Below are 19,802 nucleotides of genomic sequence, written 5' to 3' on the forward strand. Positions count from 1 at the left end.
AAAAATATTCACTACTATAATTTTAAAGTGTATCCAATGAAGGTTATAATGTTTGATCATGAAGCATGATCTACCCTATGAATGGTCTACCATGTTAAAGGCTTACAAGATTGTTAGATCTTACCTTGTTAAAGGATATCAGCACCTTGTTAGAAGTGTGTTTGGTAAAAGGAATTTAACTTACAATGAAGTAAGCACCCTATTAAAGGCTTTAGAATAGCTTGTTAAGACTACTATGTTAAGAGATTTAACTGATTCACCTATTATAATGTCTCAGCAATGATATTGTGGTTAGCACTCTACTGCTAGATAACAAAAAACCTCTTGCATGTATTCTTGATCTTCCTTTGATCAAATCTATCTCTTCTATCCTCTAACCTCTTTTTTATGTTCTCTTCTCACTAATTTTATAATGTGTCTCAATTCGCAACACCTTAGTCACATGAATGCTTTTTTTATGCATGCAAACTTCTCGCTTCACTCCTTCCAAACTTATTTAAAAGTTTGGGGTTTTTCCTCCTTAAGAAGACCTAGGTGACTTAGGGTTAGGTATGAATCAATGATAATGATTCACCCATGTTGCTTCTTAATCCTTCTCTTTGATTTATTGGCTGCATGTATTACATAGGGACTCTCAACTAAGATTTGTTCTTATCATCTAGGATAGCAAATCAATCCTCAAGTCAACTCCAAAATGGTTTACATAGTAGTTTGTGCCATTACAAACAACTATGTCAAATAATTGACAATTGGCTAATGAAGATATGTAATTGTTGTCATTTATGGCAATAGATGATGTACATACTTATAGGAAACTTCAGAAATAAAGATACTTAGCTTTTGGTACTCAGAAAATTGTTCAAGTATGAATTTGGTGTATGGCAGTGTATTATTTTGTATGTAACTTGTTACTAACATCATATTATGACTAGAAACATTAGATTGAGATAGTATACATGTTGATGATGATGTGTATAACCTTAAAGTTAGTACAAACTATACACAAAAGAGATATTAATGTTTTACCAATGAAATAGGACAGCAGAATTAAAGGAAAGAAATTATTTTGTTTACAAAATAATTACTTGTCCAATTAGGGCCAACATCCTAGATGTTTACTCTAAGTTGGAAAAATATATTATGGTCTTAGCTGATGTAGTAGAAATTTGTGTAAAGGAATGGTATTTATGAAAAGGACATCTTGCGAATTAAGATGGAGAAGTTGTGTTGAGAAATTGTATGCAAACTTTTGTGAAAGTGATATATGTGAAGTTTGTGAAGCAATTTTGTGATTTGAGATCAAACTGAGAAAGAATCTATATTCCAAAAATCTAATTACTTGTTTGTATAGTGATCTCTTCTTGTAATTGGAAGTGCATGTTTAGGCAGTGGGCTCATCTTGCATCTACTATACTACAATTCCTAACTGGGTTGGAATCTCCTAACAAGGACTCTTTATACTGAATTTTCTCATTGACTCCTAATAGGGTACATCCTCTAACTAGGAACTTATATATCATTATATTATATAGTGGGTATCATCCCCACCTGGGTTTTCCTTTGGCCAGGGTTTCCCTAGTTAACAAAATATGGTGTTATGAGTTGTCATGCCCAAAAATTATGGCCAAAAAAACACACCAAATTTTTTTTTTTTTTTTTAATTTTTTTATTTAAATGTATTTATTTAAACTTAAGTGCACTAAGTTGATACAGTAAGTTCACATGAAACAAGGATGCCAAGAAGGCGGTTACACGAACTCTTAACAATCAATTGATTCAGTTAACAGCTACTCTTATTTAATTAGAAGACCCAATTAATTAATAGATTTAATAAATCCCTTTAAGAGATTTACACTCTAAGAACATTAGTAAATTCCTTAAACACAATTTATTTCAATTTTGCATATGAATTTGTCGTCAACTTCGACAAGGAGTAAAACTAAAATTATCTTTCATTTTATGAGTTAATCTGGATTGCATGACCCTCCAATAGACATAGATCAATTTTAAACTATAAAATTCTAATGTTTAAGACTTATAAATTTAAACCACATTTTACTAATCCCGAAAATAAAACTTCCCATTAAGAATTGCTAATCGACTAATTAAACTTAATTAAGTTATCCTTAACTACATTAAATAATAACTATATTGCATTCACAGAATTTAATAATTAACGTTACAAATTAACAATTAATAAATAAACAGATAAAACTATTTTAGAACGATTCTTTAATTAATAATATTCATTAATTATTAAATTCGCTAAGCTAAAATTATTAAATTTATAAGTTGTTAATGAACTTCATTAATACACATTATAATTTAAACTAATAATTAAATAAAATAAAAATAAAAACTACTAACAACTATTTTTAACTAATCTATATAAACGAAAATTTAATTTAAACTAAACTATATAAATGAAAATTTAATTTTAACTAAACTATAAAAAAAAATTTTAAAAAAAAATAAATAAATAAAAATTTAAAACGCCGCCCCACGCATATATATGCGTGGGGGATCCCACGCAATATATGCGTGGGCCTCACGCATACACATGCGTGGGGATCCCACGCATTTAAATGCGTGGTCCTCACGCATGGGTATGCGTGGGGTCTTCCACGCGTACGGGGACTGGCCGCCGGGTACGAGCCGCAGGCTCTGCCCGAAATTCGAATTTTTTTTTTGTTTTTTTTTTTTTTTTAATTTTTTTTTTTTGATGGGTTGTATTAAATAAGGTAGGTCGCCCACCCTTTGAAGCCTTATAATAGGAGGGTGATTTACTATAATTTATTGACTGTAATAGAGGGGTCTCCCCTTTTTTTTTTTGCCCATACATTTTCCAGCAAGTTTGAGCACCTACAGGCCTCTATTTTTTTTGGAGATTAAGTCTTTATCAAATTTCTCCATTGATCTTGAGACATGGGTGTCAATAGATTGGTGAATCTATACATTGCATATTACATCATGAACACAACCATACATTAATCAAATGATATGCTTATAACATTTTTTTTTTTTTTTAAACTAACTTTAGTTCCTCTTCCTTTGTTGTTGGATCAATACAATTCTATTTTCTTTCACATACAAATGCAACAACTGCATATGAATCCAATTTTATACATAATGCAACTAATTACTCTATGGGAATGGAAAATAGAAAGATCACAATGGATGTTTAAATTCTCTATAATTTCATATGCATATATTTCTCCATACCATTCTAATGTCTATTTGAACTCAGCCTTTCCTAACATAATTCCTTCATATACAAGATTAACATGCAACATTCTCAATCCATCATACAAGATATAAGATAACTCAATACCTCTTTCCTATCTTTCTTCAATACATCCCAAGGTTTGAGAGTAATTAATATAGTTTCACACAACCAACAATTCTCCCTTACATATCCTTTTTTTTTTTGTTATACATCCATCACAATAATATGCATGAACAAAAAGGTGGTTGAATTGGCTATAACAAGTTTCACAAAATGAGAAGACCATTTAACATACATTACGCAAATTTTCCAAAGAACATGGGAGCAATGCAAGGAAATTCTCATAATCTCTTTTTTTTTGTATTATTCATCCTGGTTCAAAGACTCCACTCGGGAAAGAACCAGTAAGAAAACCCGAGGTCATTGCCCAATACTTCCAAGTTTCCAATCCATTTTACATCATTTTACAACTCACATAAATCTCTACAAACTTCCAACATGTGCTATCTTCCAAATAACTTCAAAATCACAATAAAGGATAATGGGGAAGACAAAACTAAAACAAGGTGGATAATCACAACAACATCAAATCAAACATACACTCCAAACCCGGTTTGCACAATAGATCTATACATGGAATCAAAACAAGGGGGGAGGTGGATTTTCCCAATGGGAGAAGTCAATCACCATTCCATTACATGGCCCTTTCGGGGCTTGAATTTTAAGAATTTCCATTCTATATAAGGCCCTTTCGGGGCTCCAATCACAAGGATACTCATTTTCTCTTCATACACATGATTTCACAACATCAATAAGGAAGGTGATGACAAGTAGGGGCCCATACACCCTACCCTTTTTTCCTTCCTCTCACCATGAAAGGAGACTCTCACCAATGAGGTCCAACTAAAGCCCTACCCCCATACATGGCCACTTCTTCCCTATCCAAGGGTGAGTGATGCCATCACAATCCCCATGAAAACTCAAAGAACAAGGTCTCAACAAAGCAAGAAATGAAATCCAAAACAAGGTAAAATTCCCTCCAATATCCTCCCAATACACACAACATAAAAGGACAAGAACCTTCACAATACTATAACAAGATTCACACATGATCAACAAAAAGGAAAGCTAAGCCCATGAGAGAGAAATTCCTACCTCCACAAGTGTTATGGCAACAATGGAAGTTTTTGAGAAGAGCTTCTTTCCTTTCTCCTTCCTTCAATCTTCAAGCTTGCTCTCTAAAAACTAGAGATTGGGTAACCCCCTTCACTACTTCCCAAGTGCCTCTAAATAAGGATCTACTTAACTAGGCTTAGGGTAAGCCCTTTGGTGGAGTCAAGGTCACCAACCTATGAAGTGACAACCAATTTCGAATTCAAGCAAAGATGGAGTGTTTGAGTGACCATAAAGGTCAACCAAGGAGACTTGGGGAGTGGAAAACACTCCCAACCCAAACCCTTACCCTTAGGGTAATTAATTTTGAAGTTTTAAGACTTAAGGATTTAATAAGGACAATAAAACTAGGGGAAACAAACTACCAAAAGAAATACACCTTAAAGATGGACTAGGTAAAAAAAAGAATATAGCACAAAATAAACATGGGGTTCAGCTGTTGTCTTCCCATTGGATTTCCCGGCTAAATTTCCTGCACACTCATTGCACACGTCAGTAATTCGAGAAGCACATGTATATATATATATATATAAATACGCATCAACAATTTCATGAAATTTAAAACATCCATTCTTCCATAATCTATTCATTCATCGCATTCTACTCATTAAAATTGGAGATTCAAAGTGTTAGTTTGCATTCATTCATTTTATCAGCATATACGTTATAAAACATTAAACTACAGAAATCAAATATCTGAAATAAAGCATCATACATCATAATTAGCAAAATAATGTTCAGTGCCACAAATAATGCTCTGACATATCGAGCCATAAAAAAATATATATATAGTATCATCGAGGCTAGGATGGGTCGAGGCGGGGCCTCACATGAGTTATCTTTGTGCATGGTTATTGTTACTACTCAGCATTACTTTATTATTTTGTTATGCATGGTTTAAAATAGAAAATAAAATCTAGTCAATGACTAAATTTTTTAGATTACTAATTCACCCCCCCCCCCCCCCCCCATCACACAGCACTTGAAGTCCCTGATGCTTGGCATCAACTGCAACTTCAATGTTGTAACTTAGCATCCATTGGTTACTCAACATTTGATTCACTCAAGATAATCTGTATGCTTAGTAATTGAGTGACTTGGCACTAACTATTTACTTGACACATACTAAGTATCTTAATCGGCATATGCTATCTGACATGTTATGCTTGGCGTGCATTACTTGTTTGGCTTGAACTAAGTTCTAACTTGTTAATGACTGAAGTGTGTAGACACTCATATGTCAAAACCAATCCAAGGTTAGCAATATCCCCTTTCAACATGAGTGGGAAAAATACTTGGTCATGCATGAATGATCTTAACTTATAAGCATAACTCTGATACTCACTATCTTTGTTCAACATGTGTACAAAATTTCAAAAAAAAAATTCAAAACTTGACTTAACAATCATACCTCAAAATATTACAACTCCCCTTGAGTTGAATGTGTTGTTCTAAATTTGAACCTATACTCCTGCTGAGTAAATATGCATATGTTGAATTGTACTATACTTTGTTTTTGTCTTTGACTCCTCCTTTATTTGGTCTCCCCCAAAGTTGTATTCATTCTTTCCTTGGAGTCATTGTCTCTCTCAAAAACTTATTACTACCCCTTTTTGACATTGATGTCAAAGGGTTATACATGTATAGTGTATTTATCCAAGAAAGGTTTGTAGACCTCAAGTATGATCTTTAAAGCTACATCCTAGTTATCACAAGCTACCTCTAATTATTTGATTTGGATGGCTAACTCAGTAGCAAGGTGAAATAAGCCTTTAGGTGTAGAAAGATGAGGATATTTCTGCATTAATATTTCTACAAAGGCTAGCTCATTATGTAATATGTTCTTGTCTGGGGTGAGCATGGATTCAATGCTTATCAGTGTAGCCTGAATAATTTCATCTTGAGCATGCAGGGCTATCAACTGACCTTGGGAATTCATCAAATTCTTGAAGTGCTTTTAACTTTGAGCTAGAGAATTGGGTAGAGTCGTACATGTCATCTTCATATGTCCCTCTAGATTTGCAATATGGTGCTACACTTCTTGTGTGAATAGAGTTGTATCATACAACTTGGTGTAAAGTGAGAAAAATTTCTCTAAAACTTGCATTACACTATTAATCTTGGTTTCTAACTCAACCTAATTAAGTGCAATAGAACTTGATATCTTTTCATTGACTTGGTTTTTAAATTTCCTCTTAGACCATTCAAGTAGTTTAACATTTGAATCTAGGTTATATCATTTACCTGCTCTACTATATTTTCCAAATGCACCATGATAGGCTTGTCTTCTATAGGTGCATTCAGGTTAAAAACATCAAGAAATATCTCCTTGATATCTTGAAATGCTTTCTTTTGCTTGTGTTCCCTTCTGAGTAGTCCTTTGTGCTTTTTCCTTGCAAGAGAATCCTAAAGTATGCTCATCTGTCAATAGTTATTGTTGTGAGATTAAGTTTTGGCAACACAATAACCTCATCCAAGTTGACATCACCATATGATATAACTTCATCTACCTTGGATGTACTAGGACTAGGCCTTGATGACTACAGTGGCATAGATTCTACACTTGGCCTATGAAGAGCTTGATTTGAATAAGTAGTGATTTTTGGAAAAGTAACCTATGTTTGTATTGCTAATTACTAGGTAAAAGCACAAACCTATGTCACCCTTTTGTAAAGGAAAAGGCTAACAAAACTATAACTATTCATCTTCAATGACATAAAACTAGTATTATTGTTTAGAATATGAAAATGAAGTAAACTAATGAAATGTGTAGAAATGGATGAAGTTTAGGACTATAATTTCTAATAATTATTTGGAATAAGAATTGATATATTTTCCTAATTTTTATAGATGATTATTTAGTTGTTGAAAAATATTGAAAATTAGGGGTTTAGTTCCCACCACAAAACTAGATGGAAATTAGCTTATTTCCATTTGACCTTAGACTATGTTATAGATAACACATATAGCTAGAACAATCAAAAAGAAAAATTGACTTTAGACCTATATTTTCTCTTTTATAATGATTCAAATTTCAAGTCACCTAAAATTGATAGTTTTCATCTCCCACCACATTTTTCAAAACAAATCTATTCTAAACAAAAGAAAAAGTGTACATTCTGGAAGAGGATTGTCTCCTTTAGAACATCATATAATTTTTGTATTTTTTAATATGATTTAATATTTTTTCATTCTCAAAATTGACATCTTTTCAAGCATTAAAATACGTGCTTCTAGAATTAATCAATTGCAATATACTATATCTAATTAAAAACTATAAACTCTATATGAGAATATTTTGACTTTCATCTCTATAAAATGGTTTTTATATGATACTGAAAGAATGTCATAAAAAATAGTAAGAATTATTTAAATGTCAACTTTCTAAAATAACTTTATTTCTTTAGTATTTGGATACAAACTAGTATAAAACATGCATTTAATAGACATATCTAATTGGAAAAGTGTGAGACCATATATAACTTAGCTCAAATGAATTTATCTAAATCATATGTTTGAACAAAAATGATTTTTGGATAAAAATACTCAAATTTAGTCATTCTGATAAGTTAGCCTAAAAGGTGACACAACTTTGTACTTTTACCCTACTCCTTAAGCTTGGTAGTCAAGACTAACTCATCAGTCCTATTATTTTCTTTATTTTCATTCTCAATTTCACCTTGAGTTTGTGTTGTAGGTACAAAAGTATCTTCTTGACCTATTTGAGCTTGTGTCCCTTCCTATGCTTTTGTAGCAACTTCTTGTACTGACACATTTTGCACCATTGTATTGATATTTGCCATTTTTGTCTCTTTCCTTTGGTATACTACAATGGGCATTTTAGGTTGTACCGCAATAAATTGAGTTTGAGTTATGGCTTGTTTTTCTTCCTCTACAGATGTCTTTTCTACCTCTCATGTTTGTCTATACTCACCAATATAGGATGACTGCATAATTGTTCCTTGCTGGTGGTCTCTAACACTATCTTCTTCATGTCCTCCTCTATTAGTGGATTGATGTTCTGAGCTATAGTATTAGAAATATCCTTGACCTTTAATGTATATGTTTTGGCATCTATCACATGTTGTGGACTGGCACTCGACATTTGTATATCTAGCATACTCTATTATGTTTTCTACTAATCTTTAATTTTTGCTTGTGTAACCACATTTATCTCAGTGCCTCCCACATGTGCATCTTCTTAGTTTCATCTTTAGTAGCCTCAGTTACTTCTTGTTCACCTTTTTCTTCACCTACCTCAATAAGTGTCTGCTCAATTTCCTTAGGTGTTGTCAATCCATATATTGACTTCTGTATCTGAGTGGACTTCTAAACAACGCCCTCAATGTCCTTTCTCAAAATACTAAATGCTATATATTTTAGAGAAAATCTCCCTTTATATTTTTTAATGGCTAGTTGTGTAGGTTTTGCAACCTTCTTTAGTTTGCCAACTATTGGAGCTTTCGCCTTTATTTTCTTATTTTCTTTGGCTATAGGTGTTTCATTAGCTTATTCTCCCTTGGCACCTTCATCAAGCTTGACTTCCTCTTCACCTTTGTCTTCTCCTTGACCTTGAGTAATGGCTAGTGGTTCTTGGGTAGGTGCATCTTCACCTTCATCATCATCATCATCATCATTTTCTTCTTCTCTTTCTTCTTTCCCTTCACCAAATTTTTCTTTGAGATTCTTAACATTTCTTTTTCTTTTTCCTTATTATAAAGGTTCTCTTCAAATCCATGGTTATCTTTGACTTGGCTACATCATAATTACCAAAAGTTGTAGCTTCCTTATCTACTTCTTTAGATAGTAAAGTGGTAATTTTTGTAGATGCCTCATCCACATTTATCTCATAACCTAGAGGCTTTAACCATCTCACCCTTGGAACTACATCCTATACATGTGTGAAATCAATATCAACTAGAAAGCAAGCATCATTTAAGTGCTTCTCAGGTAGTGACACTAGAGTCCTATGTCTTTGTTTCATTTACTTCTTAAAGTCTTCAAAGTAGCTAGTCATTATAGACTCAAAGTTTTCTCCAAGTTTCTCAATGTATTCTCCTATATGTACTGCAATAGATCTATTTGTCTACCATGAAACTTTACCAAAAGAAGGGAATGTGTTATGTGCATAAAAAAATATACATACAAGTATTGAACCAAACTTTCACTATGCACTCTTGATTTTCCTTATGGCTCCCACTTTTTTCTGGTAACTATTGTAACTACAACTCGACAAGGTCATAAGAATGATCCTTCTTGACTATCTTGTAGCTTACGTCAAAAATAATGCAATGTACATTGTTCAATCTACTAGATTGAAAGAATTTATGTGTAAATATCCTTACTACAAAATAAATGATGGGATTTGTGATGGTTTCAATTGTCATTCCTCTCTTATTCCACACTGCCCTTATTTTTTTCTCAATAACCTCTTTTGCATCAAGTCTTATGGTCTTAGGTTTGTCTAGGGTTGGATACCCTGTTACCCTTTACACAATTCATTTGGTGATTTTTATAGGACCATTCTCCAACCATACAAAATTCATGAATTCTATTAATAACAATCTTAATGCATTCTATTTTGAACACATTTGGAAAATTTAAGGCACGAGTTAACCCTTTTCTCTCTACAACCTTGAGTTCTTTCAATATACCATTCTCACACAATTTTCCATAAATTTCTCTTATCTCCATGTCACCTATGCTACCGACCTTACATGTGTAACAACATCTTACATCTTGAATCACTAAAACTTGTGGTGGTATCATGGACAACACACCAAACAGGTCTTGTTTGTATGCAATGTCAAGAATTTCTTTAAAGTCTGGTTGTCTGATCTCATTACTAATTAATTGAACATTCAAACCTCCCTTTACTTCTTTAACCTTAGAAGTAGAAGAACTAGATTCCATATTTGATACCTAGGGTTTGCAAAAATTTAAATAGCATAGCTTGACACACAATAAATACCTTCTCAAATCTGATGAATGGTGTCAAATAGTGCTTGAATTTAGTCTACAATTTCTTGGAATGATCTCTCCAATTTTCCTTAAGCTCTTCATTATCTCTCCAAATTTGAATGATGTCAAATGAATCAAAAAATTGACCATATAGCCCTCAAAACTTCATAATTAATGTTTAGTGCTTACACAGTTGTAAGCTCAGCTATAATAGCAATTCTGACTCACTCAACTTCCATGTAGTTTTTGAAACCACTATGAGCTTTACCAACACTATCACTTATGATAGCTCAACATTATTTATATTTCACTTGACAACTTAGATGAAACATTTCATGTATGGAAGAAACATGAAAATTAACAAAACTTAAAGATTTCTACTAGTTTCTAAATAATACTTTGCATCTTTCTTCATGCATATATAATCTTTTTAGAACTAAATCCTTGGAATTGATACATGATATATAATTTAAATATCAGTCCCACACATACCTTTTGATTGCTTAATTGGGATTGGTGTGATCACCTAACCCACTTGATGTACTACGATCTTCCTTTTTCTTCCATGTTTTGTCCATCTGCTCTTTGACTTCTTCAACATATGCCTTTCCTTTTCCTTTTTTGAACTTACTACTAGGTGCCTTTGACTAAAACATGTAGTCTAACTTAACCATCTACTATAATCACTTTTGAAATGTGTTCTTATGCATTTCTCAAGAACATGTCCATATTCTTGACAATAGTCACAACTATACCTAGTATTATAATCCCAATTATAAGAGTTTTCATTATACTTTACCATTGTCTACTTGTTTGATGATTACATGAGCTTGGATTTGCACTCATATGCTCTATTTTTATACTTCTAACAGTTATAGTAGTATCCTTCAAATCTTTGTGTGCTTATGGTCTTGGTTCTTCATCCATGTGCCTGATGTCCTTTCTTGTTGCACTTGTGGTAGTGACCCATGAAATTTTTCTTTGGATTTTTATTTTCATTCTTTCTTCTACAAAGATTAGCAGTATGTCCTAATTTTCCACAGTTATGACAAGTAGGTTTGGAGTTTTTATGATTGATATTCCTTTGTTCATCAATTTTAGATGATTCTTCTTCTTTACTACTAGTGTAACCCAATCTAGTAGTATCACTATTGGATCTAGGATATCTCATCAATTGCTCAAAATACTTGATGGTTTTACTAGGTCTATTGAAACTTTCAAAAAAAAAAATTTCTCTTTTGTGATCATTTCTTAGTTGTTCATTCTGCAAGTTTAGAGTTATGGTTTCAATATCTTTTCCATTCAATTTATGATTGGCAATCATGACTCAATTCATTATCTCCAATTACATGTTGTCAATCTCTGTGTAGTGTGTGTCATTCTCTTCAATAGCTATCTCTTTCCTTCTCTTCAATGATCACTTCAACTCATCTCTTGCTTCATTCAGATAATGTAGGGCAACCTATATTTCAAGCTTCTAGTTCTCAATAGTCTTTCTCAAATTGTAGACTTCCATCTCCAAGATCTTTCCTCAAAGCTTGTACAAAGCTTTCCTTTCCAGAGGACTTTACTCTAATACCAATTGTTGGAAATGCAACATGGGAAATGTAATCTTTGAGGGGGAGGGGGGGGTGGGGTGTTTGAATTAGTACATCAAAATTTTAACCATAAAATTATTCACCCCACATCCATCTCATAATTGTGCATGTAAAATGAAATAGCTAGCTAAACATATTCATCCATAATGTGAAAGCAAATAACATTCAACACATGTATGACACAAGATGTTTTTTTTTTTTTTGGGGGGGGGTGTGTGGTTGGTTGAATTAGGTATCCAAGGTCTAGATGTATAAATAAAAAAATTCATAGCTTAGTGAACCCATAAAACATTTATCGTCATGTATGCATCCATAAGGTTAAGCATTCACTTAAAACTTGTAGGTTACTGTCAAATCAATTTGTAGAAATGTAAACCTAAAATGTAGTAGATTCAGCAACACATTTAACACAATGATTTATGTGGAAACCCAATTTGGGAAAAACTACTAGTAACATGCTACTCTTTTTCACTCTTCTGAAGAGATGCCCTGTGAAAGGCCAACTCTATTAAAGTTTACAATACACACTGTTAAATGTGACCATGTTAAAGGATTTCAATCACCCTATTAGGAATGAGCCTTTTTAGAGGACTTTAGACCATTCACTTGGAATGTAACCCAATTAAAGAATTTACAAATGACTATTAGGTCAACCTTAATCCAAAAGATTTACCCTAGACGAATACAATTATTAGAGAGCAACAATAATGCTTTGATCTAATAACAACTTACAACTCCATTCGCAGATTATAGATCTCTATTTTAGTTGTTTATTTTTCTTGGCTTTTGCACATTGTAGTTGCGATAGCTTGTTCACCCTTCAATGCAAATTCTTTACTTAGGTCACTTAATGAAGCAATACCATTGACTCATTGTCTACCTTAGGTTCTTGTACATGAAAACCCTTGCTTCTGACCAACCATCCCTATAAATAAAGAATTAAGATATTTTTCCTTTCATTCTCCATCATACAATTTAGGGTTAGGAGAGATTAGGTAGGATTCAATGAATCTACCCCTCGTTCCATATCACTTCTAGAAAATTCTCCTTCAATCCTCTTTGAATTCACCTCAAAATAATTTACCATGAGTTTTGTGCCACCAGTTGATCAATCTCACCTTCCACCTAGTTCACACAATCCAAGAAAACAAACTTGTCAGCTTAGATCCATTGAATTCATGATCTTTTTAATAATGTTGGCAGTTGCATTAACTTGTTTCTAATGCTTGGCACATACTACGTTGCTCGGCATCCTCTACAAAAATCACTCAGCACAAACTAAAGTTTACTAGTGCTCAACATCAACTAAACTTTACTCAAGATGCACTATTTTTCTCGGCATATACTAAAATGAACTTTTACTCAGCTACAACTAATTTTCTACTCGGCATGCACTAACTTTTCTTAGCACCTACTATCTATTTGGTCAAACTTGGCAGATAAACTTTTTTTATCTTGTTCTTCTAAACTTGCTTACTATAACCAGCCTTTATAACCTTAAGTAGATTATCAATGCACTATGATATCACTATCTTAGTTGATTCTTGTACTCCTCTTTTATATCATAACTCAACCTTTTCTCTAGGTTCTTTTGTTAAATATTTTTATCAAATCCTCTTCATCAATCAAACAAGTGATAGTACTTAAATCATATAAGTAGTTTTCTTACAAGAAAAAAGTAGGTTTGACATCAGTGACAAAACAATGATTGAAACACATTTATCATACTTGTATCAATTTGTTTTCAACATAAAGGATTTCAACACCCTGTTAGAAGTGTGCCTGCTAAAAGTACTTTAACTTACAATGAAGTAAGCACCCTATTAAAGGATTTACAATAGCTTGTTAAGACTACTCTATTAAGATATTTAACTAATTCACTTCTTAGAATGTCTCAACAAGGATCCTATGGTTAGCACTCTACTACTAGATAACAAACCACCTCTTTGCATGTATTATTGATCCTCCTTTGATGAAATGTATCTCTTATGTCTCTAACCTCTTTTCTCTATTCTCTTCTAACTAATTCTACAATGTATCTCAATTCACAACACCTTAGTCATCATAAATTCTATGTTTTCTCATGCATACTTCTCTCTTCACTCCTTCCACACTTCTTTAAGAGTTTAGGGTTTTTCCTCCTTAAGAAGACCTAGATGACTTAGGGTTAGGTATGAATCAATGACAACGATTCACCCATATTGTTGCTTAATCTTTCTCTTTAACTAATTGGTTGCATGTACTGCATAGGGATTCTCAATTAAGATTTGTTCTTAGCATCTAGGATCACAAATAAATCCTGAAGGAAGATCCAAAATAGTTTACATAGTATTTTGTGTTATTACAAACAACTATGTCAAAACTATATTACTCAGCACTTGAAGTCCCTGATGCTCGGCATCAATTGCAACTTCAATGTTGTAACTCAATATCTGAATGACTTGGAATCCATTGTTTAGTTGACATCTGAATCACTCAGCATCATTTGTCTACTTGGCGCTAACTATTTACTTAGTACATACTAAGTTTCTCACTTGACATGCACTATCTAACATGTTATGCTCGACATGCATTACTTGTTTGGCATGAACTAAGTTCTAACTTGTAAATGAATTAAGTTTATAGACACTCATATGTCAAAACCAATTTGATATTACCAATAATGGAATGGTTTAATGTCCTCTAACAAGGCTCACTCCTAACAGGGTGATTGAAATCCTTTGACCAGGTCACATTCAACAATATGTATTGTAACCTTTAACAAGGTTTGCCTTGGATAGGGCATCACTTCAGTAGAGTGAGAATTAGTAACATGCTATTGGTGGTTTTTCCCAAATTGGGTTTCTAGGTAAAATTCTTGTGTCAAATTGTGTGAATGTATTCATGGTGTTTCATGTTTACATTTCTACAAAGTTTTTTGACCTAAGATAGTAACCTAGAAAGTTAAAGTATTGTATGATCTAATAGATGCATGCATCTTGAGGTTTTATGGATGTGGATCTGATTAGCATTGAAAAATTTTATTTGTACATCTGGACCTTGGATAATTGATTCACCCCCTCTCAGTTATTCTAAAGAATTCCAATAATTGGTATCAGAATCATAGTTCTTGAGAGGAAATAGTTTGAAGGTACCAAGAACTAAAGATCAAGATGTATAAAAAGGAGGTGCCTTAACTGAACAAGGAAAACTTTCTTCCATGGAAAAGTATTATGAAGCTACACCTAGGAGGTTTTAGAGACCATGCACAATCTACCATCACCACTGAGCATGTTGATCCTCTTGGAGCCCTATCTATTGATGATATGAAAAAGAAGAAAGAACGCAATCAGGCAATGTTGGAGATTACCTCTACCCTAAGTTACTCAGAGTTTGATGACATCAAAGATTGTGATACTAAAAAGAATTATGTGATTCTTTACACACAATTTATGGAGGAGATACAAATATTTTGAGAGCCAAATGTAAAATTCTAAGAGGGAATTTCAATGACATGATAATACAAGAAGGTGAGAACATTGTTCAATATTTCTCTAGAATAAAAGATGTGAATGTTATTAGAGGAGCTAATGGTATCATTGATGATTAGATTGTAATTATAAAAGTACTAAGAACATTATTGCCTATCTATGTTATTAGAGTTTCTGCCATACAAGAACTAAGATGTATACCTGGTAGTAATCTATCCCTTGAAGGATTCATGGGTAGGTTCATTTCCTTTGAACTCTCTAATTTTGATAATTTCAAAACTAAAAATGTTAAATTTTCTTTCAAAGATAAACTATCATTAAAGAAATCTAAAGAGAGAAAGAAAAAGGTCAAATATGTTTCTAGTAACAGTGATACAGATGAGGATGATGTAGAACAACTTGAAGCATTTCTAGCAAGGAGATTTCACAAAGGAAAACAAAAATTCAAAGGTAAGCTACCTATCATGTGCTTTAATTGTAATGAGGTTGGTCATATTGCTACTAGATGTCCAAAGAAGAAAAACAATAGAAGTGGAGACAAATGCAAAAATAAAAGAGATGATGACAAAGAAGATTATAAAGATAAAGGAAACAAATCCTGCTACATTGCTGAAGAGAAAACCAAAGATCAATCTGATGACCATGATTATGAAGTGGTTTATGTTGCAATGAAGGATGATTCTAATGAGGATGAGGCAACTACACTAGTATCTTATGTAAAAAAGAGTGATAGATGTATCATTGATAGTGGGTGTTCACATCACTTGACTAGAGAAAAGATTAAGTTCATTGCCTTTTATTATTACAATGGAAATAGTGTAGGATTTGGTAATGATGTAGCCTATTTGATAAAAGGTAAAGGATCAATCAAACTCATAAAAAAGATAATGTGTGACAATATTTATTATGTTAAAGGACTTAACTATAACTTGTTGAGTGTGTCACAACTAAATAGTTCAAGTTGTAAAGTTGAGTTTGAGAACAAGATAGCAAAGATCTATGACATTGATGGGAAACTAATTGGAAAAGATGATCAGACTAGAGGTAATCTATTTTATCTAGATATGAATGATGCTACTTGTCTTGTAGAATTTTATGATTTGTGGCTATGGCACAAGAGGTTATATCATTTTAACTTTGATAACTTAGTGAGTATCAATAACATGAAAGGAGTCATAAATTTTCCTAAACTGAAGAAACTTGACAATATAAATTGCAAACAATGTCAGTTAGGCAAGATAAAAAAATCTAGTTTTAAAAGTAAACTCACACCTCTAAAAAAATAATGGAATTAGTTCATAATAATTTATGTGGACCAATTGATGTGCAAAGCTACAAAGGTGACAAGTACATTATCCTATTTGTTGATGATTATTATATCATGATGACAATTATGTTTTTGAAACAAAAATCTGATGCTTTCCAAATGCTTAAGTGGCACTTACCTAGAATTGAAAAGGAGATAGGAAAAAGATTGAAATGTTTGAGATCTGATAGAGGTGGAGAATTCACATCAAATGAGTTTGATATGTTCTACAATGATAGGGAATCAAGAGATAGACTTCTGCACCTAGGACCCCTCCACAAAATGGAATTGTTGAAAAAAGGAACAAACTTGTAACGGATTGTTCTAGAACACTCATGATGGAGAAGAATGTTTCTTTGAAATAATGGAGAGAAGTTGTAAGTACAGCTATCTATACCCTAAATTGAGTACAAGTCAAGAAAGGTACTCATTCAACACCTTTTGAACTATGGTATGGATACTCACCCAATGTAAAATATTTTAAGGTATTTGGAAGCAAGTGCTATATTCTTAACAATTTCAAGAATGATAAATTAGATGCCAAAAGTAAAGAAGGTATATTCCTTGGCTATTCCATAAGAAGTAAAGCTTATAAGTGTTTGAATACTAACACTAGCAAAGTTGTGGAAAGTGCAAATGTGAAATACAATAAATACATAGATGTAGATGAAGTTGAACCTATGAAGGAACTTGAAGAGTAAAAATTTTTTATATAATTTTATGAAGGTATTCTTGTTGATGAAGGTGTTGTAAATCAATAGCAAGTTTCACTGACTATTGAGTCACATACAATGAATGTCGAGTTGCGTTTAGGAACCAAGTTGCATTCAGAAGATGAGTTACAGACAAAAGATGAGGCATATTCTGATTCTAAGATAAGCATACATGAAATAAATGTCAATCTACCTAATAGAGAAGTACATAGTGATTCTAAAGTTGACAGACCCATTGAAGAAAGAAGAGAAAAACCAAGATAGTCAAAGTATCTTAGAATACATCACCCTGCTGAAAAAATTATTGGAGATAAAGAAGTTAGACCAATGACAAGGAATAGGATGAGAATTGATACATTTTTTTTTATTATGCATGATCCTAAGATGGTGAAAGATTCCTTAGGAAATGAAGAGTGGAGTAAAACCATTAAAGAAGAGATTGCTCAAATTGAGAAGAACAAGACATGGACTCTAGTACCCAAACTAGAGGACAAGAATGTGATTGGAAGCAAGTGGGTGTGTAGAAACAAGTTAGATGGGAATGGTGAAATCATAAGGAATAAGTAAAAATTAGTCTACAAGGGGTATGCACAAGAAGATGGAATTAAATATGGAGAAACATTTACCCTAGTTACAAGATTGGAAGGAGTAAGAACTCTGCTTTCTTATTTTGCATACAAAGGTTTCAAAGTTTATCAAATTGATGTGAAGTCATCATTTCTAAATTGTATAATATAAGAAGATATTTATATAGAATATCTTGAAGGATTTATTGATCCAAAAAACAAGAACATGGTATATAGACTACAAAAAGCTTTATATGGTTTAAAGAGATCCCCATGAGCATGGTATGAAAGGCTTCACAATTATCTTGTGAAGGTTAGTTTTTAGAAGACTAATGATAACAACAATCTATACTTGAAGATAGAAGGAGGTAAAGGTATTTTAGTAGCTAAAATTTTGTTTGATGATATCATATTTGGAGGTAAAAATGCATTATGTAAATCATTTGCAAATGAAATAAAGAAAGAATTCAAGATTTCTATGTTTGGAGAGATCAAGCTCTTTGTTGGTTTATAATTATATCAGATGAAATATGGTATATACATCACTCGGTCTAAGTATGTGAAGGAAATATTGAAAACTTTTGGTTTAGAGGATTCAAAACCAGTTGGCACTCCTATGGTGACAAGACACAAACTGTCAAAGAATGATGATTCTACTAATGTGAATGAAACATTGTATAGGTCTATGATTGGCAAGTTGCAATATGTAGTACATAGAAGACCTGACATTACATTAGTTGTTGGGATTGTTGCAATATTTTCTACAAGTCCTTAGGCGAATCATTTAATTTTTGTTAAGATAATAATGAGATATCTAAAAGGAATAGAAGACTATGGTCTATACTAAAAGAAATTTGACAAATTTGAGTTAAATGTTGACTAGGCTAGAAACATTGATGATAGAAAGAGATTGGTCACCTAGACCACTAACAAACAAAATTGTATATCTCAATCTACAGTTGAAGTTGTTGTTGCGGTAAATTGTACAAATGTGGTATGGATCAAACAACTACTCAAAGGTATGAAGGAGGAAATCATTAAACCTATGCTACTTGATTATGATAATAAAAGTTCTATAAACATATCAAAGAACCCTATGATGTATACAAAGACTAAGCACAATGCAATTGAGTATCATGACTTAAGGGAGTTAGTTCAAGACAATGAAGTGAGGATGGAATATGTGAATACAAAAGAATAGATAGTTGATATATTCACAAAAGCCTTACTAAGGATGCACATGAATATCTTAGAGGTAAACTAGGGGCAATACCCCTATCCAAATCTACTTAAGAAGCATGAGAATTGCACTACATCAACTGAGTTGAATGTTGTATCTTACAACTTGATGCAATGGATCTTACTTTAGGAGTTGCCTAAAGTAATGAATGAGGTGAATTAGAAGACTTGCAGACACATGAAAGGTGATAGAGGGAGAACCTAAATTGATTATATCTACATATAGAGATGACAAGTCATTGGCATCATTGTCAAAGAGGGAGAGATACTCTAATGAGGGAGATATAAGAAAGAGGGAGAAAAGTATCTGATAAGGGAGATATAATAGATATACTTTGAAGGAGATTGAAAAAGCTTACATTACCCTATGTAGAGCTAGGACATATACTGATAGAGGGATAAATTTCAAAGAAATTATTTTCTTTTTGGTATTGGTTTGCCATCAATGCCAAAGAGGGAGATTATTGATATGAGATTATTTTGAAGTGAAGAACCTATAATGGAACAATCATTATTTTTCAATGATGTCAAACCTGCTACCTACTAGTGA

The sequence above is a fragment of the Cupressus sempervirens genome, chromosome 4, assembly GCF_028749045.1.
Source record: "Cupressus sempervirens isolate cs-2001-9-10 chromosome 4, ASM2874904v1, whole genome shotgun sequence".
NCBI lineage: Eukaryota > Viridiplantae > Streptophyta > Pinopsida > Cupressales > Cupressaceae > Cupressus > Cupressus sempervirens.